This window comes from Erpetoichthys calabaricus, chromosome 17 (genome assembly GCF_900747795.2).
Source record: "Erpetoichthys calabaricus chromosome 17, fErpCal1.3, whole genome shotgun sequence".
NCBI lineage: Eukaryota > Metazoa > Chordata > Cladistia > Polypteriformes > Polypteridae > Erpetoichthys > Erpetoichthys calabaricus.
Genome location: NC_041410.2, coordinates 1,023,518 through 1,034,868, shown reverse-complemented (window position 1 = coordinate 1,034,868; position 11,351 = coordinate 1,023,518). Strand labels below are relative to the sequence as shown.

Genomic DNA, 11,351 nt, shown 5'->3' with positions numbered 1-11,351 from the left:
AGGTGGCACCTCAGCACTACACAGGAACAGAGTGAGGTTTTTTGCAGTGGCTAGATGTTAATATTAAAGCAAAGTCAGAACTGGAGTTTGACGTGTCTGGTGTCCACTCACACACTCCTACATCGTCTAACAGAGTAATAACCAAGCATACAGGTTGATCATTTTTGATTATTAATATCTAACAATATCTCATTTTAAAATGCAATGAGGCCTGGTAAGCCAGTTGCTGCTCTGACACATTTATGAGCCGACCACATCTGATAAGAATTTCCGTCAAGCGCTCTGACCTTCTAAAACTTGGGGTCTGCCGAGTGTGGGCTTGAGGCTCCACAGACGTGTCAGAGGGATGGTTTTACTAGATTTATGGCCGGGACTTGGTGGCAGGTGTGAAAAGGCAGTTTGCGGCCTAATTACCTGTGTATCCTTAATTTATTTATTATTTGTCTGAAACTCCACTTGTGCCTCCTTTGAAACTGGAGAAGTGCTGACAGCAAAAAAGCTGGACTGGGCTGGAATGGGGGCCTGAATCTGCCTGATCTGAGTCGTGGGGAGCTACGCACACTCATTAATGAAGATGAGGGTCAAGGACCCCCAAGGAACTGGCTGAGTGATGTCTGCCAATGCCTGCTTTCTTCCTCTACCATTTTCAGCCATCCTGTGCAGACAGTGTACTGAATCAGGGGCCATGCTGGACCACATTAGACCAGAGACCGTTCAGCGTATCAAGACAAGAGGCCACCTGGCAATCCAAGAACATTGGGTGCTTAACATGAACTGAGTCTTCTTCTTCTTATTATTATTCTTTTGCCAGCACTTGTACTCTGCTTGTTTATATTTTGTGTCCTGTTATGTCTAATATGTACATGGATGACTGCCTGCTTCACTGCTCTGCCTTGTTCCCTCAGGTCATGCAGTTAGGATTCAAGAGGCTGCTCATGGGGCAGACGTAAGCACAACTCTCTGCACCACACGACCCCCTAGGGTCGGCCCACTGGCTCCAAATGCCCCACCAAAGATGCCATAGCATCTGCCTTCACCTGTCGATGCCTCACCTGGACAAGACAAGCATCGACGTCAGAGTGCTGCTAATCAGTTCATTACTCACTACCGCCATCCCTCAGAACCTGGTGGGAAAGCTACGACTGCTGGGCTTCGCTTCTTTGCTCTTTTAATGGATTTTAGGCTTTCTGTTAGAGAGTCTTCATCGGCGATAACATCTCCAGCACTTTAACTCTGAGCACTGGAGCCCCCCAGGGATGCTTGCTCAGCCCACTTCTGCTCCCCTTGCTAACTCATGTGACGTTTGCTGATGACAGGACAGTAGTGAGTCTCGTCAACAGTGATAATGTGACAAAGTACAGAATGGAAGTGGAGCAGCTGGTAGACCAGTGCAAGGGCAACAACCTGCTCTCAAAATTGAAGATTGTGGGCTTCAGGAAGACCCACCCTGCCCACACTCCACTTCACATCAAGAGGTCTATGGCAGAGAGAATGAAAAGCACCAGATTCCTTGGTATGAACCTGGCAGGGGACCTGACGGTGGTCAATCAATACTAAAACAGCAGTAGCAGCTCCACTTTCTACAGTGGCGTGAAGAGTGCAAGTCCTCCATGCCATTAAAGATGTCCTGACCAATCACTTCAATCTCTGCTATGGGAATGCATCTGCATCTGACAACAAGTCCACACAATGGATGGTGTGCACCGTGGAGACCATCACCGGGATTTCTCTCCCCTTCATCGTGGACATGTTCACAAAGTGCTGCATCCATTAGCCCCCAGTATCTCACCACAATCACCTTTTCCTACTCTCATCTAGTAGAAGGCATCAGAGTCGGTGGACCACCACTGCCAGACTGAACAACAGCTTCTCCTTCAGGGCAGTCAGGCTACTGATCACAATGTCATCCCCTGTCCCTGTCCCTGTCCCTGCGTGTGGCCCCTTATCATAGGCTCATATCTGTTTTCTCTGCTATCCTTGTCCCTTGTACATCTCCTGTCAGCTCTCCTTGCTGATTGTCTCTGTGATGTTGTTCTTGTTCTACATTCCCAAATGTAAAATGGCCCACCTTCTCTACTGTCATATTCTCAGGTTTATTGCCTGATTGTGGTACTGTGGCCCCCGTGAAATGTAATGTCACAGCAGTGTATAAAGTGCCAGGATGTGTGTACAGAAGGTGTGACAATAACGCCCAACTCGACTTGACTTGATTTGGGGCAGCCTGTTCTGGTCTACATGATGTAGAGCATAAAGGGGGAGAAGCGGCCACCCTACTGCCACTAAACAGTGCGGATGGGTTTTTTTTTAATGTTTTTAAAATGTCACATAATGTATTTAAAAGTCGTTACCAACACCGGCCAGCGCAACTTGATCAACAGATTTAAAATTTTTTGGAAAGAAAGAAAGAAAGAAAGAAAGAAAGAAAGAAAGACGTCTTCAGGCTGCTGCTTTGAGCTTTTCAAGTTCAACATTTTCAGATGCAGGAGTCACAACAGTAAACTCGTCTTCTAAATTTTCTAAAGTTCAAAAAACTTTTCTGACAAATTCCCATACGTTTTGTTGGTATTGTGTCCTGCACATATTTTAGCAGATGCACATTTTATGCTTCACTCGTTTTATAAAGATGGAGAATGTCATGTGCCGGACACACACAGTCCTTAAATGTCGGTGTTCGTGTGCCTTTGTCTACTTTACGGTTTATTTTTATAATATGAAGGAGCCCGTGTTATGAGCAGAAAAGCTGATAATAAAAATACAGCAGAAATAATTCTGAAAAGCATCTCAGTGTATGTTGAAGTTAGCTTACTTCAATATAAAACTGAAGATTAGAACATGCCTATGACCCGTGTGTGAAGTGACCGCTTGACTCTTTAAACTGTTAATGGCCAGTTAGACTCCCATAGCCGATGGCCACACACTTCATTTTCACTCCATTTTGTTCCTCCTCACTGCTCTCCTCACTTTCACGTCACTGAACTTCACACGCAGAACGACTGAAAATCCAAATAATGAAGACGACACAGACACAGGTAATGGATAAATGGAGATGTGCACTATGAGATTTGCTACCATTTTGTAAATTTTGTGCAAGAATATAGAAGACAAACTCCACAAAGAGCAGCTGGCAGAATTCAACATAAATCAGTGCTGTTTTATCATGTATCCCGTTTATTGAACCTCTGAACCAAAAGAAAAATGAGTGGCTGCAAGAGACGAAGTGACTCTAATGATACATGAATACAGATCAGAATAAAAAAAGTAGAAGACGGGGACGGCGTACGACTGAACTTACCTTGGTACTGAGTGGGCAGAGTCGGCTACCACTGCACTCTAGTCTGTCAGCTTCTCATTTTAAAGGTGGAAAAGTCATCAAGTCATCTTTTCATTTTGTGTGAGATCACTGATGGCTCTGCTTCTCTATTTCTGCAACACCTAAAAGTCACTTCCTGAACTGACTGAAATTGACATTGTGTGGTGTAGGATGGATGATCTTCTCTTGGTATTAATAAATATTACTAGTGGTGCTGGGGTGAGGCAGAGAGCCGAAGAGAACATCCAGTTTGACTTGTAAGAGCTGACGTAATACAGAAGATGAGGCAGATAGACCAGAGGAAAGAAAGAAAGAAAGAAAGAAAGAAAGAAAGAAAGAAAGAAAGAAAGAAAGAAAGAAAGAAAGAAAGAAAGAAAGAAAGAAAGAAAGAAAGAAAGAAAGAAAGAAAGAAAGAAAGAAAGAAAGAAAGAAAGAAAGAAAGAAAGATCCTATATTAAAATACATAGAGATCAAGTGTGTCCATTTTCCTGTTGTGGTTAAAAGACTTGTGCTTTTATTAATCGTTACTGTCAACCTTGGAGAAGGTGTGACTTGACTTAGTGAAGGCCAGTGTTGGTGTGATAGATAGATAGATAGATAGATAGATAGATAGATAGATAGATAGATAGATAGATAGATAGATAGATAGATAGATAGATAGATAGATATTATAATATACATCACACAATCTCCCGTTAGTGTTATTGATTCTTTCAATCACCACTGTACCACTAGGGCATGACATGTACAGTATATATATTTACAGTATATATATTTACAGTATATATATTTACAGTATATATATATATATATATATATATATATATATATATATATATATATATATACTGTAAAATCTTTTAAATCTAAAATCTTTTTGTGTGTGTTTAATATCATCGGCATTGCATTTGTCTGTAATTCTTGTCAGCAGTACTTTGTTAATGGCGCTACACTAGCATTCAATGAAAGAGCAGTCCGTGTGCAACTTTGAGCGCCGCAATTCAATTTCTGTCGATTGAAGAGCCTCTTAGAGTGCTGCGGGTAGAGCATGCCAGTGAGTACAGCTGCAGGTACTCCAGGTAGTAATTCAAGCACTTCAGGAGCCGAGTCTTGTTCTTGAGCAGTGTGTGTGTGTGTGTGTGTGTGTGTGTGTGTGTGTGTGTGTGTGTGTGCAACTCGTCTTTGTCGGAGTGGAAAGTTTGGGACAAAACGTTTAAAGGTGTTGGCTAACAAGTTCATCTGGTATACTCTTTGTCTGGTGGTGCCCATGCATTGGATTCTCATTACAAATGTCAAGCGGTCAGATTTCCCATCAACACCAGGGAGGGCTTTACCAGGCGTCTTGGAGTTTCCACTTCTGTATAAGGTTCTTATTGGACCAGAGCTCTGTTACATTTTATATTACAAAGCTTTCCATTCTTTAAATGTGGTATCATTCAAATTTCTTCAACTCAAAACATAAATTATTTTCATTGATACAACAGCGCCACCTTTTGGTTTTGTTCTGTAAAAGTTCACCAACACATTAAACAGCAGTCGGCACTTGTCAGGCCTCCTAAATCAGGTCCACATGCCCACTGGTGTCACTTTCTAGGGTCACTGTCGGGGTCACAGGTTTAGGGTGGCAGTTTTCTGTTTCTTGTTTGGGTATAAGGAGACTCTTGAGCTGGAGTTTCCATCCTTGACAATCACTATTATCATTACAATTATTATTTAGCAGGTGTGTTTATCCAAAATATCAATTTACATAAAGTAGTTTGGAGTGATTAGGAAGAAGGTACAAAATTACCAAGCAATAAGAAGAAATCAGACAGAAATGCGCAGAACTACAGCAAGACAAAAGATTCACTGAAAACAGAAGCACAGCTGGTTATTGTGGAGCTGAAAGCTGAGGAAGCCGTCAGGTGGATAGTGAAGTCGCGTGTCTTCAATGGAGTACATTCTGGATGAGATATTGAGAGAGCTTAGCTACTAGAGCTTGATGGTGTCCTCTCATTTGTCAACTTTCGTACATTTTAGCATCCTTATGTTTAGCCTCGAGATCAGGAGGCTGCATGGGGACCTCATTCCAGTCTTCAGAATTCTCAAAGGCTTTGATAAAGCAGAATTAACAATGAGTGACACACTCGTGGACTCCTGTGGAAATTACACAAAGAGCTATGGGAATCTGAGACAAACATCTGAGACATGGAGCTGAAGCAGAAACCTCGAGGACCCGTCTGCTGTGAAATGTGACGAATAAACAATAAGAAAATGTGTGAGGGCATAAATAATTAAATGTGTCACTTATTATATCGCATGTATCCTGTTGCTTACCGCGTTATGCATTTGTTGAATATTTCATTTTCATGTATTTATCCCTAACACAGCACACAACATGAAATACTCCTTGAAATGAAGAATGTCATTTTCACTCTTCAAAGCTCACAGGGTGGGCTCTCATGAGCCCTCCGACTCCACACATGGAGGTGAGGTATGTGAGGTGACACCTTTTATAATGCGGTTCAAGCAGGGAGAGATTCTTTTGGCGGTTCCCTCAAGTGGCTCCCAGGGACATGACAGGGTTACTGTTCGAGGTGTGGCCACCAGGGGGTGCTCCAGCTCTCTAAACTCCCGACACACACACACAGAGGCTTGAACACAAGGCTTGATAAACTAGAGATTAGATTTATTCATGAGAAACTCTTCCTCTGAATCGCTTCCCACACCACAACCACAGCCACAATAGGCAGCACACAGCAATGGCCTTGTTGCTCCACAAGTCTTTCATCCTCTCTGTCCCTCTCTGCCTCCTCAGCTCCTCCAGCAAGCTTCGTCCTTCTCCTCCCAACTCTGGCTCTTGGAGTTGTGGTAGGCAGCTCCTTTTATGTTACACCTCAAAGTACTTCCGGTTTTTGGAAGCTGTGGTTCAGAAGCTTTTCTGGGTGAGGTGAAAGCTCAACAAAGTAGGGCTTTGCAGTGCCCACAGCACCCCCTGGCAGCCCCAACAGAACCCAACAGGGCTGTGTCAAAGAACTCCACTTAACAAAAAGTTCTGTGGGAATCTGTAGCGCTGTCGCAACCCAAAGGGGCTGCCATCTAGTGGTCCGGGGGAGAGGATGCCAAGTGCAAGCTGTCTCCCCATGTCCTTCCTTATTGAGGGAGTCCTGGTTGGGTAAGGCTCCCAGCCATCCCTCACAAAGGCTACAGGTCCCATGATACCCTGCAGGTATCCAAATTGGGAGCTGACTGGAGAAGCACTGCCACCTCCCATGTTGAGGGGTAAACTGTCCCAGTCCATCTACTACACTACACCCCAACTGCCCTGACTAGGATAGGAATGATTAGCCATCCCGGCCGAGTTACTTCTTCAATCACACTGTTTATGCTTTAGAAAAGGTGGCACCCTCCAACCCAGCTGGGACACTGGTCTTTCCATGTCACCATTCACAACACCCAAAGGCGATCATCCACACTGCACTTCTTCCTAAACAACGCACTCTAGCGCCTAGAATTCAAGATTTTTGTGGATTTTGAACTCATGATCACCATCACCATCTGAACACACAGTTTAGTGACTACGGGTCTTCTTGCTTAGACTGCCCAATGGAGGAAGCCCCCTTCTTCACAGATTCTCCTTCTCTATAATGGACTTTTCAGGGCTTTGATGGTATTGTGGTGCCTTGTAAATTCAATGTGCATTTCCATGACTGTTTATTTTCAAAGGTCGAGTGGTGGATGATCCACCATGGGACACCTGATGCATGATGGACTTAATCTGAACGTAAGGGAGCAACCATAATTGGACACATTGAGCTAAGTAGGTGGTGACAGAGGTCAGGTGGTGACTTTCATGCCTATCAGGATATGTTCTAGCCAATCAGGTGGACACTTATTAAGTCAGACCCACCTAATGATGTCCAGGTCTGGGTGATACACAACTCTGGTCAGCTCTTTCTTGTGTGGGTGGTTGCCACCGTCGTGGTCCATTCATTATGTGTTTTTCAAACTGTGTTCTTATGAAGATGAACTGCAATGCTGAGCTTCTTCAGTTTCGTTAGTGTTTAATACTCGCGTATACCACAACTTCATCTGTCCAGTTTCTCAGGACATTAGAATTCACATAATCCTCCTCTGTTTTCTTGTTGGATTTCCTTTTAGAAAAATCAATGGCAGCGTAACAAGCATCTTCACCTCCAGGGCTGGCACACTGGGCTTCAGGCCTTTCCCCTCTTTTGTTCTTTTCTTGTTCTGTCTGAAAATAAAGAAGATCTTAGTGAAGCGTTACAGAAAAATTGAGAATTTAAGAAAATAAAACATCCTTGTGTCTCAATCTCAATTTATAACTCATACCCCAAAATCGGCCCAGTTGTTCTCCTCTGGACCCTCTCTGGCACTCCTTAACTTTATTGCTGTTGTGACTAGGAGTAAATGCCCACTAGAGGGGGAAATCCCGTCAAAAACCCTGGCTAATACAAAAAGGACCCCATAGAACCTTTATAAAATAAAAGATTTATTATCACAAAAATGCCCTGTAAATACACGTAGAGCACACAATGTGAAAAGGAATTGCCTGTAAAGACCATCTGAAAGGGGAAAGTCCTGATGCACAATCCAAAGGCAAAGTCAAAAAGCAGAGAAAAATGGTCTACAATATCCAATAGCATCAAAAAACAGAGGCAGAGCTAAACAGAAATAAAGTCCTTAGTGATTATGAAATGAACCACCAGGAACTGTGGGAGACCCCCTGATATGCAGGATGGAGGGCAGTTCCTGGCTGGGATTGGCAGGTGGCCCCCACTTCTTGAGGGTCCACCCACAGAACACAAGGCTCATAACAGGTAGCTTATACACAAATAAAATACATACGTGGTGTCAAATCTCTGAGTTCATTCACAGTATTAACATAAAGAATCACACTGAACAAAGAAGACGTTAAACAAGGGAGGACCCCCAGCTGAAATACAGCAATATGGAGGCTAAAACGACACACAGTACCCCTCAAGAGGGTGTTATATCACTGACGCAGGACCTCCTTGACTTGTCCCCTACACATCAGGGCGCTATATCATCTAACATGTCTTATCAGACTTCTTCATGGCTTCTGTCCTCCATCTTGATATTGTCTGTGACTCGCTCACTCTGATAGTGTTTTTCAACCAGTGAGTCGAGACACAAAGGTGGGTCACTGGTTTGCCACTGCTGAGTCTTGAGTTGGATTTGTTTATAATGGCAGTGGGTGGTGGTGGGCCGATGATCACACTTCAATCACTTTGGGGGGGGGGGGGGGTGGTCTGATGGTCACACTTGAATCACTAAGGGGGAGCCTAGTGGGTCACAAAAATATTAGCATGGGAATAAAGTGGGTCACAACACCCGAAAGGTTCAGAAAAACTCCACTTGACTCCTTCATCCTTCTGTTTAGGGGGACTTTTAAACTTCAGACCTCCCTTTGGGTGTTTTCATTTGTGTCAGTTTACATTAACGTTCATTAAGTTTCATCGTCTGACCCCCTCGCCTGCATGCTGACCGGGTCACTTTGTAATTAATTCTCAATTATCAGCCATTCCTCCTCTACAAACTGAGCAGCTCATCGATTTTGTTCTTGTCCAAATCATTTATGAGTATTAAACAAGGCAGCGGCTCAACACTGACCCCTGCTGGACGGCACGTTTAACATCCCCTCATTCATTGAAAGCTCCCCTCAGCATTGCCCTTTGACCTCTGAGGTCCCACCTCTTTTTCTTTGATCCCAGGCCTCAAGTTCAGTCCCATCATCTGGCCCTCTTCTTCATTCAGCTCCACCATGTTAGTGAGACGTGTCGTCCTCCTCACCTACACCCATGCTGACGTCTCACTAATACGCCCGTTCTTGTCATCTTTAATTCTTAATTATTTCTCCCATTAATGCCTAATCCCGTCCCATGATGCTTGTTAAGCTCACTGGATTTCTTGGATTGCAAGCCCAGTAAAGCCCACATTGCTCTTGTAGTCATTGTCTCTAATGACGGACAGACGGTTCTTATAAAGCGTCCATACCTGATGTCTTCTGTTAGGCCTGCCCGCTGCGTGGTGGGCTCTCTTGTTTAGCTTTATGTTCCTATTTAAGAGAATTAAAAGATAAAGACAAAAAAATGTTTTCAAGTCTCTGTTACATTTATTAAACATACCCAAGAAATGAACATGAAGAATATCTGTAAAGTCACTGTGAAGCTGAACATGAATCATGAAGCACTTATTTCACGTAAAAGTGACAGGACGCTCACAAATGCCACAGATGTCACGTCTGTCCTGGGTGGCAAAGTTACCTCACATTTGTTGGGACAGACTGTGACGTGACTTATATAGCGCCTTGCCACAGAGAGCACCCCGTGTTTGTACGGCCTATGGAGTGTCAGGAGTGCACTGACGCTGAACGTGTCAGGCTGGAGGCCACCCTTACTTTAAAAAGCCACTCCAGGTAGTGGATAGGAAACCAAAATGACCCGGGAGCTGAGCTGCTGGCAGGAGGTCAGAGTGAAGCTGTGCTCCAGGATTTGAGAATGAAGGTGCACATCTTAAAAGTAATTAACGTTATTTAGGGCTGGCAGCGGTGTACCAGTGACACATTTTCATGATACGATTAGTAGGAAGACGAAAGCAGGACAAACTTACCTGATGGAGCACCAAAGCAGGAGAAGGAGGAGCAGCAGACAAAGAACGGACACCAGGCCGAGGGTCAGAGGATGAACCTGGGAGAGCGGAGCCGCTGGAGAGGTCGACACAAGAAAGAAGGATCAGGCAAGGCGCTATATGAGTGTATTCACTTTAGCATTCTCAATCACTTAAACAACACACATCTACAGCTCAACACAACCCAATAAATAAGAAACCCAGAGCTAAGGAGACGAGTCTTTGACAATAATGTCCTCTAATGGTGTAGCTGCTAATCTTACAACAAAACCAGCGGCCATCCAAGAATCTGAACTAACAGCCGATTCCTGCCTTCAGCTGATGGTCTGAAAAATCTTGGAAACGCATCAGCAGCTTTGTCTGCCTATTTATCCATTCACAAAATCTGAAAAATAAAAAATGGAGTGGAACGCCTCTTCAGACCTCTTAATGATGCGTTTACATAGATTGTTGTAGACACGAAACTCACATGAAATGCATGTAGTCCCCTCTAAAACTCCAGCACTTCACTCCAAGATAAACACTGAGCACTGAGAACCTTCTTTGCAAATTGAACTGCGGCGTTGGGCGATGGGAGGGATGGGATAGCAGGCTGCTTGCTGCTTGTGCTGGTCGACATATTTACAAGACAAAAGACACGGATGGAGAGGTGTGAAGGAGTTTAAGGTGGGTCGGGATTATGGGTTTTTTCGTAGGCTTTGGTCATTCTAGTGTTAAAGCGGAGCTCTCCACACTCGGTGTTGGTAATGTGGTAATTTCCTTTAAATGATCCGTGTCAATTTGGATTTCCACAGTACAACAAACAAATCTGCAGTTGTCCTGTCAAATCAGCCAAATGTTCCGAATTGAATACTCAAATTTAAAATTAGCCGAAGTACCCAGCATTGAGCAGGTATATCTGTAGAATGAGATCAGGGAAGAAAGCAAAGGTGACCCTGTTGTTGTTGCTGGTGGTCCCATCCATAGCCCACACTGCCTCTCTATTGACGTGTCTCCGCTCTCATAAGTCGAGAATTTGTTCTCTTTGACTCAACTGGATTCCAGATTGCAGTAGCTCCCCTTTGGGGTTGTAACCATGAATGTCTGACTCATCCCCTTACTTCAAGATGGACAGGTCTTAGTACTCCAATTAGGAAGAAAGGTTGACAAAGCAGGAGATAAACAACCACCCATTGATCCTCCATTGGGTTGTGCTTCACTTCCACTCTCGACGAGCCTCACTCAGCACCCCCTTCAGAAGCCCACAATTCTCCATTTTATACCACAGTAGGCCGCAGCAGCACACCAAGATCCAGGACGTACTTCAAAGCACAAAGAGTCGGGCCAATCTGAACAAACTACCCAATCATGGAGCTGAAGCAGAAACCTCGAGAACTTTTAAGAAGGATCT

At 44.0% G+C, this 11,351-nt stretch overlaps 1 long non-coding RNA gene across 1 annotated transcript; it reads right to left on the bottom strand.

Annotated features, from left to right (window-relative positions):
* Positions 1-6,501: 6,501 nt before the first annotated feature.
* LOC127526105 (uncharacterized) lies at positions 6,502-10,277 on the bottom strand. Its single transcript, XR_007933723.1, has 3 exons — positions 9,944-10,277; positions 9,329-9,389; positions 6,502-7,544 (listed from the first exon to the last, which is right to left on the bottom strand). It is a non-coding gene; the product is annotated as an uncharacterized LOC127526105 (long non-coding RNA).
* Between the last annotated feature and the right edge of the window lie 1,074 nt (positions 10,278-11,351).